This window comes from Ambystoma mexicanum, chromosome 14 (genome assembly GCF_040938575.1).
Source record: "Ambystoma mexicanum isolate Mex_15411 chromosome 14, UKY_AmexF1_1, whole genome shotgun sequence".
NCBI classification, from domain to species: domain Eukaryota; kingdom Metazoa; phylum Chordata; class Amphibia; order Caudata; family Ambystomatidae; genus Ambystoma; species Ambystoma mexicanum.
The window spans coordinates 449,167,543-449,189,061 of NC_090940.1; the positions used below are offsets into that span (position 1 = coordinate 449,167,543).

Sequence of the window (21,519 nt, forward strand, 5' to 3'; positions counted from 1 at the left end):
AGTAGAAGTCATGGGGAACATGAAACCCACTTCGTGTGCTGAAAATGTTCTATCCGCACACATTATACTCGAAAATAAGGAACAGTTCGCACCTGTTCTAGTGAGAATTATAAACGCCTCTTTCAAGGAGGGTTTAGTACCTAAAGAAATAAAAAAGGTCACAATTGCCCCTTTGGTGAAAAAAGTGGGCTAGGATCCAGCAAACCTCCATCATATCACAGACTCTAACTTTCTGCTTAAAATAATGGACAGAATTGCCACCCTGCAACTACAAGAATATGTAGAGCAACAGGAAATATTACATCCACAACAATCAGGTTTCAGGGCCTCTCACAGCACTGAGACTGCAATGTTAGTCCTCCAGAACCATATGCTGGGGCTGATGGATAGAGGAAAGACGGATTCTGATGTTGCTGGATCTAAGTGCAGCTTTCGATCTGGTCGATCACGATCGGTTAGCTAAGGATTTGAGAGATAACTTCGGCTGTTCTAAAGCGGCATTAAGGTGGTTAGTATCCTTCCTTACTGACCGCCAAGCTAAAGTACATTGGGGGAATATTTTCTCGGACCCCATGGCAATAATATTCGGAGTCCCACAAGGTGCAAGTCTATCACCTATGCTGTTCAATATTTATATGCGCAGTCTGTGCGATATCCTAGTGAAAGCAGGCTTGTTCTTCACAAACTATGCTGATGACACGCAGCTGGTCATCAAATTAAGAGGATCATATAATGAGGACAGCGAGAAGAGCGCATCCGTTTACAGGGTAATAAATGAGTGGATGCAGAAGACCTGGATGTGCCTCAATTACACAAAAACAAAACTCATGTTATTTGGACACAGCAGTTCTCTTGATAAACTGGGCAAGGAGTATGGGACTTTCAGGATTAATGAAGCCAAAATTGAGGTATCAAACCAGGTTAGAACCCTCGGAATGATGGTAAACTCTGCACTGAACGCGGAAGCTCGGGTAAATTACCTACTGAAAAACTCAGCTTACCATCTACGATTAATGAAGGCCATTAGCCCATTTGTGGATCAAGGCAACATAGCCACTATAGGTAGGGCTATCGTACTATCCAGATTGGATTATGGTAATGCTCTCCTTGTGGGTGCAACGGCAAAAGACCTAGGGAGATGTCAAGTCTTAGAAAATAACGCCGTAAGGATTGTAAAAAAACTAAGAAGGTATGATCATATCACCTCAGCCAGACAATCGCTACATTGGCTTAGAGTTGAGGAGCGAATGAAGTTTAAGACCTTGACGCTCGTCCACAAGTGTCTGTTTGGCAAAGCTCACATCTACCTAAAAAAACCGATTGGAACGGTATGTTCCACAGAGACGGTTAAGATCAGAGGACAAAGGATTGCTTGTAGTGCCCAAATATAAGCTGAAAAGAGGGCTGGGCAGGTAATTTATGGTGCTCGCGCCACAGTTGTGGAACAGTCTTCCTCAAGCTCTAAGACTGGAAGAAAGTCACTTAACATTTAGGAAAACTCTGAAAACTTTTTTGTTCAAGTGAACTTCCGGCCATTAGGATCGACCATACCACTCCCATGAATCAGCATTGGGAGACATCCCACAGCGTAGGACATTTATCTGTTTGTTGATTTGTCTTTGTTTTGTGTAAAGCGCCCTGATGCCCTCGGGCTGCTGGCGCTATAGAAACAGACACATAATATAACCCATGGTCACATGGGATGGAAACAATTCTGGATGTGTATGAAAGTGTTAATCGCAGTAACCCAAACATCAATAGTACAAAATAATCAAAATTAAATAATGTTCAATAAAGATTCTATAAAAATAAATATGCTGTAATTAACTAACTAAAAACATTAAGCAAGCAGATCAAGTCGGTGCTTGAGCCGGTTGCTCCCACGAAGGTCAATCCTGCAGTTAGGGTTGTTTAAATGGGTCTGCAGCAATGGGACAAGCTGGCATCTGTGTTTGCACGAAATACAGCAAGGGGTTCAAAGTTTGCTTAGAGTGCCAATAGCAACAATGCAGGTGTTGTGGTGGCTTGTAGGTGATTTGTGGTCTAAGCAACTGAACACCATGCAGCAGCGAGACTTCTATGGTGCTGTGTCTCATACCAGTGTCTATAGAACAAGGTTTGTCCTTCTGATGCACTTTGTGACAAATCCAGGGATTAAGTCCCCTGTCCCCAAGGAGGAGCCAGCCACTTTGGGCCTGTGGAGTGCAAGTTGGATACCATGGGTTTTCGGAAATGCTTAAATAGGGATACATCTTATCCTAGCTTACCCCTGGATTCCGCTAGCTTTATGGGTTACATGGGAGTTAACTTGCATAAGGATTTACCACTTCACACATTGATGGCTGCTCTGGTTTCTGACCCCTTTCAGGCACTGTATTCCACCTGTGATGGAAAAATGGGTGAAGTCCACTCCCTTGTATGCAAGGTAAGAGACCAATCCACAGTGAAGTAGGAAGAGAGGGTAGCGGAAGGAGCTACAGTTGTGATGAACGGTCTTGCTGAGTGGTGCATGCATAGAGACTTGCTCTCTGGTGGAGCCGAGGAGAGAGAGGAGTACACGTGTTGCGTGGTTCCAAGCCGAGGGAAGCCTGTGGAACTTCAGTTTTCCTGCTGAGATGTGGACCAGAAAAGCCTGGGCCAGGATGGTCTAGAGCAGCAAAACGACACCACGACAAATATGCCAAGAACCTGTAGGAAGGCAGCAGGAAAGGATCGTAAACTCTGAGGCACACGTAACTGCTGTAAGGACCCAGAGTAGAGGAACTGCGTTGCCGAACCTGAACGCCGACCCGGAGGAACTCTGCAAAGAAAGAAAAGCTATGCAGGGGTTCCTGGGGAGCAAGCGGCAGGTGAAAAACCCCCATGGTGGGGAGAATGCAGGCCAATTCTGAAGTGGGGTGAGAAGAAACTGGCACAAGCCGGTCTGTGAGCCATATAGCCCCAAGCCAGTGTGAGAACAACCCGACCCCAAACTGGGGTGAAAGTAAACCGGTACCAGGACAGGGAATAAGGAAGTCTATTCCAGAGTGGGTTGAGAGGAACTGCATCAGACAGGGAAGTGTGAAACAGTAAATTCGAGGGAGGGAAAAGATCCAGAAAACAATAAGAGGAGGAAGACGCCACAAGGTTCCCTGGAGCGGCACCCAAGTAGAAATGCTATTTTGGGTCTACTAGCCAAGAGGTTCCCAAATAGGGGAAAGGGTCTAGAACAGATCAAAGTCCTTGGCCCTGCAGGGTGAACGAGAGACTAACCGAGGACTGAGGATTAACCCTAGGAGGGGGAGCAGGGAGAGACATTTGCTCGTGCCTTGAGGTGGAACTATACTTCCAAACAAAAGGGGTGCCTGGTTTCAATCCCTGGTCCTCCAGGCTTAATATATTAGCAATCAACAAAGAATGGACCACTGGGACAGGAAATAGCCAACTCAAAACATTTATCTGTTTACATATACCAATAAATGCAAAATATTGAATTCAAAATCTTTTATTCTCATATCAAAATATAAAATACCTTTTTTAAAACATTTAAACAAATATCTTCATATTCAACTCATACTGATTCACTCCTACAACTCATTCACTGGTCATTTTTATGATAAACCATTAATGTATATTTTTTCTGACCCACTATTAGTCAGCTACACATTCTTTTTGTACTGTGAAATAAGTCCTCCACCAAGTGATGTGATGGTTCCATCTGTGTGCTCCTAGTCACACTGATGTATGTCTACACGTGTTTCGGTTGTCTTTCAGGACGTCCACAATCTTCATCCACTTAACGCAACCTTCGTCAGGACCAATATGGGGAGTTTCCTTGTTCCTATTTGCAACGAGTAGGGTGAGTAACACCACCTACAAAATAGTACACAATTTCAAAATCTAAAACTCATCATACACATACTCAACTCTTAAAAAATGATTATGGCTATTCCCTCTTATTTATAACATATTAAATGTGGACACATGATTCTCAACAGTAATCATTAGGTCAACGTGCTAGAGTGATATTTCTTAACACTCAGTCCACTTTGATAAATTGATTAATCCTGTTCCCATCCCTACGTAATGATCAACACTGTCTGACCCCACCCAGGATGCAAACCAACATGAAATCAAACTCTTTGTTTTTCCTTTCTTTTGACTCTGTTTACAACATTTCTCACTATACTTACGCAAAATCATCACATCTAGATGTTATGGTGGAAACGCTCAAAGATTTTTGAAAGTTTTTTTTCTTTTGTCCTTCAAGGGAAGTTCTTCACTCTCCGCAATGATTATAAAGAGGATTGATCATCAGATGGTTCAGGTTATTTCCTTCAGAATAGGGAAGCAATGGTGAGACAGGGTCAATTTTATTGGGGTAATTACTATACTCTATACTCATACATACTTACATCTGCATGTATTGTTGTCAATTGCAAACTTCCGAATTCCAGCAGTTCTTATTGTCCAGAACTGTCTTCCAAGTCAGTATAGCTCTGTAATAGATGGGGAATAATTACACGCTAGATCTATATTCTTTTTCAGTCGAACTACTCTATTCTACAACCGTCATACACTTGCATCCGCGTATTTCAATGGGTACAGGCAAAAATGATTGCCTATATTACCAACCTCAAGCCCTGTCTCCTTTTTAATCAAAATCATCTTTCAATATATTCTTATTCATAATATCTGCACACCACCCTTGTATATTGGTCCCCCAGGGGATAATTCCCCATTCTAGACCTACGTGCATCTTAATCAGAATCATTACCTATATCTTTAAAGATGTATGCTCTAAACTCCTACTTGTTTATAACATGGTGCGCAAGAAAATAAAAACACAGAAACCGTTTCCTTCCAATCTAACAGTGTTATGCATCACTCTGGCCTACTCGCCCATTGGCCCCACATACTTCCCTTGAAAATTACTCACGTGTACTCCCTCGCGTGTACAAAATTGCTGCCATTACGCACTTACTTGTTACATTCTTTGCTACGTCTACCAAGAACACAGCTCAAATGCCCGTGACTTTCAAAACATATGTATCACGAACCAACTACCTTTCTATGCACACTATCACCAACAAAAGGCAGGCCACTTGTAAGCCGCCGGCAGTCTCTTACCTTTTCGTTCTGTATCCGTAATCGCCTCAAGATTACCTTGCTTAGGAGAAATCCGGCGCGTTTACAATCGCTGCCGTCCCGTGAGCCTCTTTTTCAACCCTAAATCATTGGAGGACTGTCCCAATACTATCTTGCCCCAACATCATGGGCATAAAGAGTGGACTGCCTCTCCTGATTACACTAGAGCTAAACAAAGGACTTGTATCTAGTTTCCACAGTGGATTAAACTACGAGCGAACTGAAAAAATGTAATCCGCCAGTCTGGGAAGACTCATACATATATTTAATATTTTATTCTTTATTTTATAATGGAGAGGTAGTAAGTAAATTACTATGATCTTATAGATATGCACAGTGGATTAACTCTAACCCATCTATATTCATATCTTTTTTTCACATTACGCCTCATATTTCTATTAAAGGCACCAGCTCCTAATTCCAGAGCCATTCAACTTTCTATCACTATTTTTTCATGCCACATGCTTATCAATTTACCATTTCCTTAGCTCAATCATCGTTATGTCTGACAAAAAATCTACATTACATGTACAGCAGAATCTTCAGCTTTTACATCATGGGAGGCCCTCTTTATTTTACAACAAAACCTAATATTAGAGGACCCTGACCAGAATTCCCAATGCTCAATGTGTAATTAGAGCATTCCACTCTACCAAAACATTCAGTCAATTATTCACCGTATCTAACCGGTATATCCAACGTTGTTCTATTTTGTGTAACATGGGGGCTATATGTTTGCCTCTTTTCTGTAGTTTCACAGTTTGTGGAACAAACCATCTTAGAACAGTGTCATTATGATGCTCTAAGAGAAAATGATCAACTAGCGGCTATCAGCTACCCTATTACGGATGCAACTATGATGTTCCCCCTATGCGCTGTCTAACCTCTCTCGTTGTTTTGCACACGTATAATAAATTGCATGGACATCTGATGATATAAATAACATTTTTTGTTCGGCAGTTCGTATGTGAGCTCAATTTCCATTTTATAGCACCATGGTTAAACTCATATAGTGTTTCCGTCAATGGACAAGACACACAACTGCCACATTTGTTGTGTCCAATTATGGGTGCTAAACCCCACTGATTTAGTACCGTCCGTTCTTGATTAACATCTGTGTAAGTATGTACCAGTCGTTGCTTAAGATTCAGTTTTTTCTTAATGCAAAAATTGTTTTTTTCGACAAACTTACTGGCTGTTTTATTCAATCCCAGTTCCGGTTCACAATCTTTTTAATTTCATTGCTCACCGGATTAAAGGTTGTGACACATACTAGCCTTTCTTGTTTCCGTTTCTTTTCGTGGTTGCAGACACTCTTCTCTGTTTGTATTCAATGCCCTTTTTAAATTGTCCTTAACCAATTTTCTCAGATATCCTCTGTCAAGAAGTCTGTTTTGTAATTCGTCTGCATGTTTGCTATATTCATCCTTTGCGTCACAATTTGTACGTATATGCAGAAATTGACCATAGGGTAAGTTCTGATGTAAACCAACCGGGTGGATACTTCAAAAATTTTGTAACGCGTTTTTTTCTGTCGCTTTCCGAAAAAGGGTAGTGACCAATTAGTCAGATTTATTTATTTATTTTTCTAATTTTTATTTTTTATTCACAGGTCCAGAAAACTCACCTGTGTGTGATGCCATTCAATCGTCAATTTGATGTTTCTATTGCAAGTATTAAGCCACTGGTGGAATCTCGTTAACGTTTCACTCGTCCCCCCTCCAGTTCATGAACACATCATCGATGTATCTGTACCAGGCTCTAAGACCTTGGCACAGATCATCTTTTTGTTTAAGCAAGCAGAGTTCACCCAAGATGCATTTGTCTTCATAATTGGCCATAAATAAATTTGCGACATCCGGAGCAAATGTTGAACCCATACTCGCTCCCTTCCGTTGTTTGTAGAGTGATTCTTTAAACAGAAGTTTTCGGTCATTGCAATCCGTGCACACTCTTGGATAAATTCTGTGGGCGGAACATGTGGTTCTGGTCTTTTGTTCAAGAAATTACCTAATTCCTCAAGACACTCCATCTGGGGAATGGAGGTGTAAAGCGACTCAACATCCATAGTCACTAAAATATCCCCAGTTTCAATCACTAGATTTTGTGTGATTCTAATCATATCAACTGAGTCTTTTACATACGATGGCATAATTGACACAAAGAGTTTTTTAAAAAGAATTCCACATACACTGACAGGGGTTCTAGTAGGAAATCAATAGCCGCCACTATAGGTCTTCCCGGTGGGCTAGTCAAACTCTTGTGGATCTTAGGGAGGATATAAAAAGCCGCCTTTTTTGGGGTGGTTTTGTCTAAGGAAACGGCCTTCTTCACTACTTATCCACAATTCCTTCTCTGCATGGGTGGTAAGCCCCTTAATTTCCTCTTAAAGTCTAGTTGTGGGATCTAGACGTAACCTAGTATAGGAATCCTCGTCACTTAATAAACGCAGACACTCTTTTTCATAGTCAACAGTAGGAAGGATCACTATTCCCCCCCCGCGCCCCCCTTGTCCGCCGGTTTGACGGTAATCTCTTTACAATTACACAGTTGTTTTAAACCTTCTCTTTCATTCTTAGTCAAATTATCTGGGGCATAGTTCTTCTTAATGACCCTTAACGCTTCATTTGTGACTAGATTCTCAAAAGTCTCGATCTGTGGTGGACATGCGTGAGGAGGAGCATTTAACCCCGATTTTAATTTTTAACCCTGTAACATTCGGAATGCCTACAACAGTATTGGATATCTGGTTATCCTTCCTTTGTTTGGGCAAAAAGATCTCAAAATAGTGTTTCAAGCATATATTGCGGAGGAATCTATGTAACTCAACTTCCGTGTCGAAGCAGTCCACTCCTGCAACAGGTACAAAAGACAGACCCTTTGACAATAGACTCAATTCCACTGCACTTAAGGTTTCCGTTGACAAATAAGGGTTTTTTCAGAGGCAACCAAAGGGGGCGACCGAGACAAGGACAAGGCCCAGGAATGCGTATTAGACAGTGGTACACAAACCAATGAATAAATAACAGATTCATGTTTTTAATTTGTCAACGGAAACCTTAAGTGCAGTGGAATTGAGTCTATTGTCAAAGGGTCTGTCTTTTGTACCTGTTGCAAGAGCGGACTGCTTCGACACGGAAGTTGAGTTACATAGATTCTTCCGCAATATACGCTTGAAACACTATTTTGAGATCTTTTTGCCCAAACAAAGGAGGGATAACCAGATATCCAATACTGTTGTAGGTATTCTGAATGTTAGAGGGTTAAAAATGAAATCTGGGTTCAGTCCTCCTCCTCCTCATGCATGTCCACCAGAGATCGAGACTTTTGAGAATCGAGTCACAAATTAAGTGTTAAGGGTCATTAAGAAGAACTATGCCCCAGATAACTTGACTAAGAATGAAAGAGAAGGTTTCAAACAACTGTGTCATCGTAAAGAGATTACCATCAAACCGGCGGACAAGGGGGGTGGGATAGTGATCCTTCCTACTGTTGACTATGAAAAAGAGTGTCTGCGTTTATTAAGTGACAAGGATTCCTATACTAGGTTACGTCTAGATCCCACAACTAGACTTCAAGAGGAAATTCAGGGGCTTACCACCCATGCAGAGAGGGAATTGTGGATAAGTAGTGAAGAAGGCCGTTTCCTTAGAAAAAACCACCCTAAAAAGGCGGCTTTCTATATCCTCCCTAAGATCCACAAGAGTTTGACTAGCCCACCGGGAAGACCTATAGTGGCGGCTATCGATTCCCTACTAGAACCCCTGTCAGTGTACGTGGAATTCTTTTTAAAACCCTTTGTCAATTATGCCATTGTATGTAAAAGACTCAGGTGATATGATTAGAATCACACAAAATCTAGTGATTGAAACTGGGGATATTTTAGTGACTATGGATGTAGTCGCTTTACACCTCCATCCCCCAGATGGAATGTCTTGAGGTATTAGGTAATTTCCTGAACAAAAGACCAGAACCACATGTTCCGCCCACAGAATTTATCCAAGAGTTTGCACGGATTGCAATGACTGAAAACTTCTTTCTGTTTAAAGAATCACTCTACAAACAACGGAAGGGAGTGAGTATGGGTGCAAAATTGGCTCCGAATGTCGCAAATTTGTTTATGGCCAATAATGAAGACAAATGCATCTTGGGTGAACTCAGCTTGCTTAAACAACAAGATGATCTGTGCCAGGGTCTTAGAGCCTGGTACAGATACATTGATGTATTCATGATCTGGAGAGGGACGAGTGAAACGTTAACGAGATTCCACTAGTGGCTTAATACTTGCGATAGAAACATTCAATTTACGATTGAATGGCATCACACACAGGTGAGTTTTCTGGATCTGGTGATTAAAAAATCAGACGGACAATTGGTCACTACCCTTTTTCGGAAAGCGACAGACACACGTTACTACATTTTTCAAGTTTCCAACCGGTTGGGTTACATCAGAACTTACCCTATGGTCAATTTCTGCTTATACGTAGAAATTTTGACGCAAGGGATGAATATAGCAAACATGCAGACGAATTAAAAAAAAAGACTTCTTGACAGAGGATATCTGAGAAAATTGGTTAAGGACAATTTAAAAAGGGCATTGAATACAAACAGAGAAGAGTGCCTGCAACCACAAGAAAAACGGAAACAAGAAAGGCTGTGCCACCATCTTTAATCCGGTGAGCAATGAAATTAAAAAGATTGTGAACCGGAACTGGGATTTAATCAGCCAGAAAGTTTGTCTAAAACACCAATTTTTGCTTTTAAGAAAAACCAGAATCTTAAGCAATGACTGGTACATACTTACACAGATGTTAATCAAGAAGGGACGGTACTAAATCAGTGGGGTTTAGCATCCATAATTGGACACCACAAATGTGGCAGTTGTGTGTCTTGTCCATTGACGGAAACACTATGATTTTAACCATGGTGCTATAAAATGGAAATTGAACTCGCATACGAACTGCCGGACAAAAAATGTTATTTATATCATCAGATGTCCCTGCAATTTATTATACGTGGGCAAAACAAGAGAGGTTAGACAGCGCATAGGGGAACATCGTAGTTGCATCCGTAATAGGGAAGCTCATAAGCCGCTAGTTGATGATTTTCTCTTAGAGCATTATAATGACACTGTTCTAAGATGGTTTGTTCTGTAAACTGTGAAACTACAGAAAAGCGGCAGAGATATAGCCACCATGTTACACAAAATAGAACAACATTGGATATGCCGGTTAGATACAGTGAAAAATTGACTGAATATTTCGGTAGAGTGGAATGCTCTAATTACACCTTAAGCATTGGGAATTCTGGTCAGGGTCCTCTAATAGTAGGTTTTGTTGTAAAATAAAGAGAGGGCCTCCCATGATGTAAAAGCTGAAGATTCTGCTGTACATGTAATGTAGATTTTTTGTCAGACATAACAATGATTGAGCTGAGGAAATGGTAAGTTGATGAGCATGTGGCATGAAAAAATAGTGATAGAAAGTTGAATGGCTCTGGAATTAGGAGCTGGTGCCTTTTAATAGAAACATGAGGCGTAATGTGAAAAAAGATATGAATATAGATGGGTTAGGGTTAATCCACTGTGCATATCTATAAGATCATAGTAATTTACTTACTACCTCTTCTTTATAAGACAAAGAATAAAATATTAAATATATGTATGAGTCTTCCCAGACTGGCGGATTACATTTTTTCAGTTCACTCGTAGTTTAATCCACTGTGGAAACCAGATATAAGTCCTTTGTTTAGCTCTAGTGTAATCAAGAGAGGCAGTCCACTCTTTATGCCCATGATTTTGGGGCAAGATAGTATTGGGACAATCTTCTATCCGACTCCCATGATTTGGGGTTTAAAAAGAGGCTCGTGGGATGGCAGCGATTGTAAACGCTCCCGAATTCTCGTACGCAAGGTAATGTTGAGGCGATTACGGATACAGAGCGAAAGGTAAGAGACTGGGCAGCTTACAAGTTGCCTGCCTTTTGTTGGTGATAGTGTGCATAGAAAGGTAGTTGGTCCGTGACACACATGCTTTGAAAGTCACGGGCAAATGCATTTGAGCTGTGTTGTTGGTAGACGTAGCAAAACATTTGTACGAGTAAGTGCCTAACGGGAGCAATTTTGTACACGCGAGGGAGTACAAAAGAGTAATTTTCAAGGGAAGTATGTGGTGCCAATGGGGGAGTAGCCCAGAGTGATGCATAACACTGTTCGATTGGAAGGAACAGTTTCTGTGTTTTTATTTTCTTGCACACCAGGTTATAAATAAGTAGGAGTTTAGAGCATACATCTTTAAAAATATAGGTAGTGATTAAGATACACGTAGGTCTAGAATGGGGAATTATCCCCTGGGGGACCAATATATGAGGGTGGTGTGCAGATGATATGAATAAGAATGTATTGAAAGATGATTTTGATTAAAAAGGAGACAGGGCTTGAGGTGGGTAATATAGACAATCATTTTTGCCTGTACTCATTGAAATACGCAGATGCAAGGGTATGACGGTTGTAGAATAGAGTAGTTCGACAGAAAAGCAAGAATATAGATCTAGCATGTAATTATTCCTTATCTATTACAGAGCTATACTGACTTGGAAGACCGTTCTGGACAATAAGAACTGCTGGAAGTTGGAAGTTTGCAATTGACAACAATACATGCAGATGTAAGTATGTACGAGTATAGAGTATAGTAATTACCCCATAAAATTGACCCTGTCTCACTACAGGTTCCCTATTCTGAAGGAAATAACCTGAACCATCTGATTATCAATCCTCTTGATATGCATTGTGGAGAGTGAAGAACTTCCCTTAAAGGAGAAAACAAAAAAACCTTTAAAAAACTGAGCGTTTCCCTCATAACATCTAGATCTGATGATTTAGTATAGTGAGAAGTGTTGTACACAGAGTCAAAAGAAAGGAAATCAAAGAGTTTGATTTCATGTTGGTTTGCATCCTGGGTGGGATCAGACTGTGTTGACCATTACGTAGGGATGGGAACAGGATTAATCCATCTACCAACGTGGACTGAGTGTTAAGAAATATCACTCTAGCACGTTGACTTAATGATTACTGTTGAGAATCATGTGTCCACATTTAATGTGTTATAAATAAGAGGGAAAAGCCATAATAGTTTTTTAAGAGTGGAGTATGTGTATGTAAGTTTTAGATTTTGATATTGTGTATTATTTTGTAGGTGGTGTAACTCACCCTACTTGTTGCTAATGGGAACAAGGAAACTCCCCATATTGGTCCTGACGAAGGTTGCGCTAATAAGTGGGCGAAGATTGTGGACTTCCTGAAAGACAACCGAAACACGTGTAGACATACATCGGTGTGACTAGGAGCACACAGATAGAACCATCAGATCACTTGGAGGAGGACTTATTTCACAGTGCAAAAAGAATTTGTAGCTCACTAAAAGTGTGTCAGAAAAAAATATACGTTATTGGTTTGTTATAAAAATGACTAGTGAGTGAGTGGTAAGAGTGAATCAGTATGAGTTGAATATGAAGATATTTGTTTACATCTTTTTAAAAAGGGATTTTATATTTTGATATGAGAATAAAAGATTTTGAATTACATTCTTTGCATTTATTGGTATATGTAAAAAGATGAATGTTTTGAGTTGGCTATTTCCTGTCCCAGTGGTCCATTCTTTGTTGATTGAGGTGGAACTATACATCGGGCGAGAATCCTTTTGTTTTGGTTGAGCTATTGCAGAATGGGTTGGAATCCAGCCACCATTGCATCACTTGGGTAGAAGACCCTTATGATCCTATTGGGTAAATTGGGTTCTGCTTAGTTGTGTGGGGGACAGCAATCCAATTAGGATAGGGTTTTCCTGGACAGACATCCTGACAAGCACTCATTCTTTTCTTTAAGAGCATGAATGAGAAGTGTAGGGTTAGTAAAGGTTTTTGTGTTGAAAACAAAACGCCATCTTGCTATCTCCTGATTATTACTTACCTCAATTCCTAGTCCAAGGAGTTTGGTAGGCACCTACAGGGGTATGTTCACCTCCAGTAACCGGATCCTGGTTTCAGTGCATCCCAATGAGGCCTTGGTCCAGCAGCAGCAGCAGCTCACCCGCTATGTGCCCCGGGGACATGTTTGGGAGCATTGCCTTCCCCTGCCTTGGTTGCCTTCTGTCTTCACCTCTGTTTAGATGTATTGCCAAAATCAGCCCTGGTAGTAGTCCTTTGGGAGGCCTCCCTATTATGGTGAAAAGGGAAGACACTGAGGTTAACCAAACCCAATCAAGGTAAGGTAGCAGAGCGGCAATGATGAGTCTTGCCAAGACTTGAGAGAGTAGTCTGGGGCTCCAATGAGTACACACAGAGCAACATCATTAATTCCAGTTAAACAGGTAAGTATATGACTACAATGTATTGGGCCTGAGCCCATAGACCTAGGGTCCTTTTAAGTCGAGGTAGCAATACTTGGAGGTGGATGGGAATGCAGAAGTTACTCCAACAGCAATAATCGAAACGACTCAGGAAGTTGGCAAAACTTGGTTCTGTTTTAATATCAATTATCTAAAACAGTGAGTACAACGGACATCATCCGACGTCGCACAGTACGATCTGAACACATTTTAGAAAAAACATAACTTTTATAGCAGAATTTAGTCATCACTGACATCATACTACCTGGCAAACTACAAAAACCTACGAGTAACAGTGGTTGGCTTTTAGAGTAATATCCAAGTATACGTTCTGTATAGCAGGGTGTTGTGATTGGGTGTCCAAGTCAGGTGGGCAACAAAGCCCATCCCAGGAGAACAGTCATCTTCATCGTCACTAAATACACGACGATTAATTGGTTACACAAACTATAGGGCTCTTTACTACGTGGCTCTCTACAATTGGTTGGCACACGTGTACCCTTCTGGAATATTCCACACGCTAGCAGCTGGCAGGTTAGCATCCCAGGTGCATGGAGGATTGGCGTGGTCTTCACCTCCCCACCAATTAGCCCAACATCTATCATCACTCCTACAGTCTGCCAGTCAATTAAGGCTTTGAACGTGGCCTTGCAGTACCTGTCTGTGCCTGAGAAATAAAGGGAGTATGGCATTGTTCCGTCTTCTGGTTAGCTTGACCAAAGTATTACAATCTCGACCATTAGAGACCACTCTTTCAAGCATTTTGCTACTTTTAATTCTATTAAATGATGAACTCTTGACGCCTCCAGTGTTTTGTCATTCATTCTGCTTGAAACAGAAGTTTGTTCTTTTCTCATGTTCGTTTTATCCTTTTTGACAGGTGCCCGACTCACTGTGGCCTCATCTTCTTGGTGCTCAGCCAGCCAAGCCTTTCCTGAATTTCCCCTTCGCTATCAGTTTAATTTCAACTTCGCCACACTGAAATCTTTTCCAAACATGGGATTTCAAGCCTTGCTAAAGTGGATCGTGGAATATCCAAGTTCTGTACATTCGTATATGTATACATTGGCGCATCTCCGCATCCTAATTCACTACGTAGCCAGCCTTATGAATACTTTCCCTACTTGTGTTTCAGCATCTGTACAGGTGTAAAATGACTGCATTTTCTTCGGTGCTTCTTTGCACGAGCATCTTCATTTCGATCCCGAAATGTTGCTGGACTTAGATACTTCTTTATTTCTTTTTATTTTTTTTAATATAACATTTTATTGTTTTTTAAAAACACAAAGAAAAACATACAGCCCCGAACAACGGGATAACCAATATTTCCCTTTCCTGCCCATTCGTAGTTTCACATCTTGTTCCACTTACAGAGGAGCTTGGTACAACCGGACATTTAACCACATTAATATTACGCAAACTGATTCCCTTAAGAATCCTTGGGTTTTAGCGCAGTCTGTCCATGCAGGTTACTGTTCAGTGTGCGTCTTGCCATTTTTGCCATATTTTCTGAGCTTTCTCAGGACACCCCCAGGCTGTATACACTCTTTTTTTTTTCCATCGCAATACAAATGTCCACATCTGTTAACCATTGCTCATAAGTCGGTGCTGTTGCAGAGCCCCAGAGTTGCGCTATATTTCTTTTCAGTATTGCAGAGGTGGTAGATAGAAACGCTATCTCATAACGTGTTAGCTCGATGTCCTCTTCTATTCCCAACAGTAGTTGTTTGGGGCTCACGTGAATTCTTTTGCCCATTACTCTTGACAGTTCGCTGCAACATTGCTGCCAGTATCGTTGGATGACAGTACATTCCCACAGCTTGTGATAGTAGGAGCCTTCCTCCCTTTTACATCTCAGGCAGTGCGGGTTGGTGGTTTTCCCCCAGTTGAATAGTGCTACCCTCGGGTAATATATTCTGTTCAGTACCTTCAGTTGTATTAACCTGAACCTGGAGGAGATGGCCACCTCTCTGGGGAACATTAATGCAGCCACCCAGTCCTCAGGAAGTATGGCGCCCACATCCCTCTCCCATTGGGCCTTTAAACCTGATAGTTCTTTCGTGGCGAAGGAGGTTATGGCACTGTATAAGGTATACGTGACTTTGTGTCTAATTATTTCTGGGAACAGGTTGCGTTCCAGCGGGGAGTAGTCTGGCATGTCTATCATATCGGGGAGATGGACCTGTAGCGCATGTTTAAGTTGCATATAGTGGTATTGTTCATTGGGGGGAAGCGTAAAAGTGGTGGCTCAAGCTTCAAATGGTATTATTTCGTTTTCTCTCACTATGTCCCCTATATTCGTAATGCCTAGTTGGGACCAGGAGCGCCATTTAGGGAGCTTGTTCACTTCTGGGAGGTGTTTATTATTCCATAGTGGTTGTGCTAGGGTTAGCTTCCCGTCCCAGCCTAAGTATTTATGAGTATCTGACCATATTAAAGTTATATGTGTCTGCATGGATGGGGCTGCAGCGCGGTCTTTTTGGCAATAGAGGTATTTCATGAAGGGTGTGTCTTGTGGGTTGGAATCCGGCATTCTGCTGTACGGTAGTGTGATGTCCCCGTGTAGTTTATCATTTATTATTGCCATTTGACTGGCCCAGTAATATGTTTGCAGACGGGGGAGTCCGATTCCGCCTTCCCATTTGGATCTTTGTAGGGTTGTGAGTGACGGGCGTGGGCTTCCCCCTCTCCATAGTAATTTCCTGAGTATTTGATCTATTCTATGAAACTCACTGGGCAACAGACGGTGGGGCATTTTGCAATATGTAAAGAAAGCGGGGGAGGGCCATCATTTTGAAAAGTGCAGCTCGTCCTAATAATGTAAGTGGTAAGGACATCCAATGTTGGACATCATCTTTGAACTTTAACGTTATAGGGAGTAAGTTCTTGGGCACATAGTCTGACAATTTATGTGCAATTTGTATGCCTGGGTATCTAAATTGCTCCCTTTCAATGCGGTATGGGCATTCATCTGGTACTGCGTTGTCTATCTGCCTCACTGGGAACAGTATGGATTTCGACCAATTGACACGGAGGCCGCTGAACCTGCCGTATCTTTTTAGCAGCTGCGTCACGATGGGGCAAGAGTCACGTGGGTCCTGTAGGTATAATAGTAGGTAATCTGCGTATAAGGACACCTTGTCCTCCCAATTTTCTGCCCATCTGAATCCACCCCATGTTTGTGTGGACCTTAAAGGATTGCTAAAGGTTCGATCGCTAATGCGAATATCAAAGCTGACAGGGGGCAACCCTGTCTTGTGCCCTTACCTAGCCGGAAAGGATTTGAGACATGCCCGTTTACCTTGGTTACCGCTTCAGGAAGATGATATAGCAGCTTGACCCAGCTCATAAAGTACGGTCCTATGCCCATTTGTTGCATACTCGCCCAAATTGCTTCCCAGTGAACAGAGTCAAAAGCCTTTTCAAAATCTATGGCAAGCAAGGCCAGGGGGCACTGCAGCTCAGGTATTTTTTCCAGTGCCATATGTAATCTGTATATATTCTGTCTAGTGGATCTCTCCGGCATGAACCTGCACTGGTCTGGGTGTACCAGTGTGTGTATAACTTGCTGTAGTCGGTTGGCCAGTACCTTTGCAAGTATCTTGGCCTCGCAGTTTATTAGGGAGATGGGTCTGTAGGAGCTGCATTTGTCAGGTGGCTTATCCGCTTTTGGTAAAACTAATATCATGGCTTTTCTAAGGTCTGGGGGAGGCAACCCATTGAATGTGAGTGTTGAAAAAGGCGTAGCAGGTGCGGGGAGATTACATTTGCACCAATTTTCTTCCATATTTCGACTGGGAAGCCGTTTGGACCTGGGGTTTTCCCTGATTGGAGTTCTGACATTGCCTGGGTTATTTCTTCCTCGGTGATTTCTTGTTCTAATATGTTGAGCTGTTGCACAGTTAAAGTAGGGAGAGTAATTTCATCCAGAATGTCAGTCGATAGCGGTGAGGATGGTGCTCTGTACAGTTCTGTATAGTACTGCAAACCCCTCGGCTATGTCCTGGTCTGTTACCAGTGGATCTGGTCCTTCCGTCATCAGTTGCCTGACTTGGGTAAGGCCCAGCTCCCTACGTTCTAGCCATGTTAGTATTTTCCCGGCCTTGTCCCCTGTCTCGTATACCTTTGCTCTCATCGCTGCGTGTGCTTGTTTAGCGTTATCTAAAGTTATGTGTTGCAGCTGTTTTAGCGCTAACTGTAGCATACGGTGCGTCGTGGGTTGGTCGTGGGTTACATGTTCAATTTCAGCATTCTGTACCTTTATTTCGGCTTCGCGTATTGCTTCTAGATGTTTCTTTTTGTGGGCTGAGGTCCAGGCTATGATCTCTCCTCTTAATACCTTCTTTAGAGCCTCCCATAGTGTTACCAGGCTATCTACAGAGCCAGTATTCAATTCAAAGTACGATTTGGTGGCCTTTTCAATATGTTCTACCAGTTCTGGGAATCCTAGGTAGTAACCATTTAATCTCCAACTGGGTGGGGGAGTTGATCTGTTGGTCTTAATCATCATTGTGAGTGGAGAGTGATCCGATATGCCTCTGGGGAGTAGGTGTGCCTCACATGCTTCATGTATATTGCTTAATGGTAGGAAGAAATAATCTAACCGGGACAGTGAGGCATGTGCTCCAGAGTGATACGAGTATTCTCTTTCGTTGGGATGCAGTGATCTCCATACGTCTTGCAGCCCCAGAGTATTAGTGAATGTGGCGAGTTTAGTGCGCGATTCTGGGTTTCTGGACCTTACATGCATTCTATCAATGTCTATATTCATTGCTTCATTGAAGTCTTCCCCCAATTAATGTGCGATCTGCAGAGTTGGTAGCAAGTGTAGGAGCGTAATGTCATTGGTCAGAGAGGTTAGCAGATTGGGTGGTGCATATACAGCGGTCATGGATACTGTGCGTTCCCAGAGTGTTCCTGTTTGTACGAATCTGCCTCCCGTGTCCTGTCTAACAGTGATGGGTATATATGGAAGTCTCTTGTGTACTAGGATTAATACCCCTCGCGATCCCATCGTGAAACTGGCGTATAATGCCAATCTATAGTTCGAGCGTTTAAATAGTGTGCACTTTGTGCCAGCGAGATGTGTCTCCGTTAGGAAAGGTATGTCTGGGGAATTTCGGTTCAGTGCCTGCAGGACCAGTCGCCTTTTGATGCTATTACCAAGCCTGTTTACATTCCATGTCATCAGCCGGATGGTTCTATTTCTGTTCATGTTGGGGGTCCCTGCCATTTGAGCTGTATGACTATGGTGACGCTGTGTTGAGTGTCTAGAGGTGCCGCGTGATACAGCGGCCCGTTCAGGGATTGGTCATGGTCGTGCGTAAGGTGGTTATCTGCCGGGACATATGTACTCCTGTGTTTTGCGTGGCTTGTTAGTATGGAAGCTGGTGCCATGTGTGTGTTGGAACTGGTGCAGTGTTTAACATTACAACTTTGAACACCCCAACCCCACCCCATACTCCACCCAACTTGAAGCATCTGTCGGCCTATATAACAAATTCAACACACTGTCAAAAGGACAGTCAACTCATTAACTAATAAATATTACCTAATGTTCTTTTCTCTACTCGTTCTGCCACACCACCCAAATTGTTCACAATTCACACGGAGTTCGGGATCGTAGGTGGTGGCTCTTAGGGGCCCGCTGTTTACAACATGTCTCTTTGACGGTTTTACGGCCAAGTGTGGACAGGATTTCACAGTACCTTTGTATGCGTATCTGGTGCGTGCCCTGGTGTAGTCTTGCTGGATGTACATCCTGGTTTAATGCATCAATTTTCTATTCCTTGAGCCGGACCATTCGGTTCCGGTCGAGGGGGGAGCCGTCCTCTGTCTCCCGGGAGTCTGTGCCTGCCCCCATGGTCCGGGATCCCCGAGTCCCAATTCCCGGTGATGTGTGTCTCGGCCCATTTCCAGGCCTCCTTTGGGTCTGTAAAGTGCACTGTGGTGCCGTTATGCTGGATCTTGAGTTGTGCCGGGAAAAGCAGTCCATATTTGGCGTTCATAGAGTGCAGTTTCCTCTTCAGATGTTCAAAGGATTGCCTGGCTTTTTGCACTTCCCGGGTGTAATCCGGGAAGAACGCGATTTTGGAGCCGTTGTATGTAGTCCGGCCTCCGGATCGGGCCATCTGCAGTATCGCGTCTCTGTCTCGGTAGTTCAATAGCTTTGCGATGACGGTCCTCGAGGGGGCCCCAGGTAGTGGACACCCTGATGGTACTCGGTGGGCTCTCTATTGAAAAGAAATTGGAGAAGGATTTTGGTGCCGCCAGGTCCGCTACCAATTGCTCGAAAAAGAGCTCCATACCGGGGCCTTGTGCTCCTTCCGGCAGTCCCAAGATGCAAATATTGTTACGGTGTGATCTGCCCTCTCCCTCCTCCACTCGTGCCTCCAGGGATTTTAGACGTGTGATTGCCTGTGATAATTGCAGGTGCACCCCGCTAAGATCATCCTCCACGTTCGAGACTCTGTTCTATTTCCCCTGTGCGAGAGGACAGCTTTTGGAGGTCGTGTCGAAGGAACGAGACCTATGCTGAGATGCCGTCCATTTTTTTCTCCATTGAGGAGCGAGAAGTAGCGATGGCGGCCATCATAGATGCTTCATCTTGAGTGTCTATAGAAGTGTCTATATCTCCTTATGAGCGTGTCTTTTCTGGGTGCGTCAATCCTTACTTCGCATGACTTCACCAGTCTCCTTTATTGTTCAAAAGCACACTTCTTCTGGCACCCCAGCCAGAAAGGCACCATTTCTCTGTGCATGCATGTAGGGTTGTCTCAGTTGATACCTTGTCTTGAAGTTTCTTTTTGGTACAGGCTTCCTCAATGGTACTGCTCGTGTAGCCATTTCCAGTTTCCAACATATAGGTATCACAGGGCAGAGCTTTTGATGGGGGTACTTGGCTCCACCTCTACAGGCCTTTTGATTGCACACCAAGCAAGTGAAACCTCTAGTCAAATAGGATCACACAGTACCTTCTAAAACCTATATATTCACCCTTAGGAGACATGAAATAGCATTTGATTCAATGCCCAGTGAAAAATAGGTAAGCACTTGGATGCATAGAAATAAAAGGGCTCTTCAGAATAATCACAAAATGGCTTCCCTAACTCTTAAACGTTCAACCCTAAGATGTTTTGCGGCCTTGTGCCCAAAAGTCACCAGTTCCAAATTAGATACCTTTCGAGTAGATTTATATATAGATTTGCAGTTAAGAATCTATACCCTTTGCAAAATCAAACCCTTCATCCTGCCGTAGGACTTTCGGACCGTAGTGCAGACCCTTGTGGTCTCGCACATCAATGGGGGGAATGCTCTCCTGACAGGGCTCCCAACTGCTCACTTGGCTCTCCTAATAGCGGTCCACCACGCTGAAGCACGTCCTATTACGGGAACATGTAAATTTGACTGAATAACCTGCATCCTACGCAACTACATTGGTTTCAGCTCCAAGCCAGGATACTGCTTAAGACAGCATGTATCATCTACAAAGCAGCCCTGATTAGCACATCGGCGTACCTGGCAGCTAAGGTCCACATATCTGGTGGCATGCACTCCTTGCACAGCAAATTGACCGACCGACTTCAAACACCACTTCTCTGCCAAAAAAGGACCTGCAAACAATCCTTCAAAAGGATTGTCCTCCCACGTATTCCTCATCTTTAGAAATCTTTCCTTCCAGCATCAGCTGCTTTGGAAGGTTTTTTTCCGGCATCGGGCGCTGTGTGTCGTGGTCGACTCGATGGTCCTCGAGGGCCTCACTCTCTAGGTTGACATCGAAGGTATAAATAGCATACACTGCGGCTGTTATTCAGTTCTGTTTTTCCACGATAGCTTATGCTTTTGATACGGCATGCTTTTGGTTTCTCACGAAAGTGCAACATTACCTTGAATGGCCTCATCAGCTTAATCAACCCAAGAGACCCCCGAAGACCGGGTTTAAGAAGTGTATTTATTACAGCGCCAAGATGTTGATAACCGATCCACATTGAGTCTGTTTGTGGTGTCTT

At 42.9% G+C, this 21,519-nt stretch overlaps 1 protein-coding gene and 1 long non-coding RNA gene across 2 annotated transcripts in view; both read left to right on the top strand.

Annotated features, from left to right (window-relative positions):
• DLST (dihydrolipoamide S-succinyltransferase) overlaps positions 1-21,519 on the top strand; it is an 851,089-nt gene that overhangs the window by 189,147 nt on the left and 640,423 nt on the right. The gene's annotated exons all lie outside the window — the stretch shown is intronic.
• Positions 3,697-12,680, top strand: LOC138527312 (uncharacterized). Its single transcript, XR_011283885.1, has 3 exons — positions 3,697-3,838; positions 11,706-11,789; positions 12,320-12,680. It is a non-coding gene; the product is annotated as an uncharacterized lncRNA (long non-coding RNA).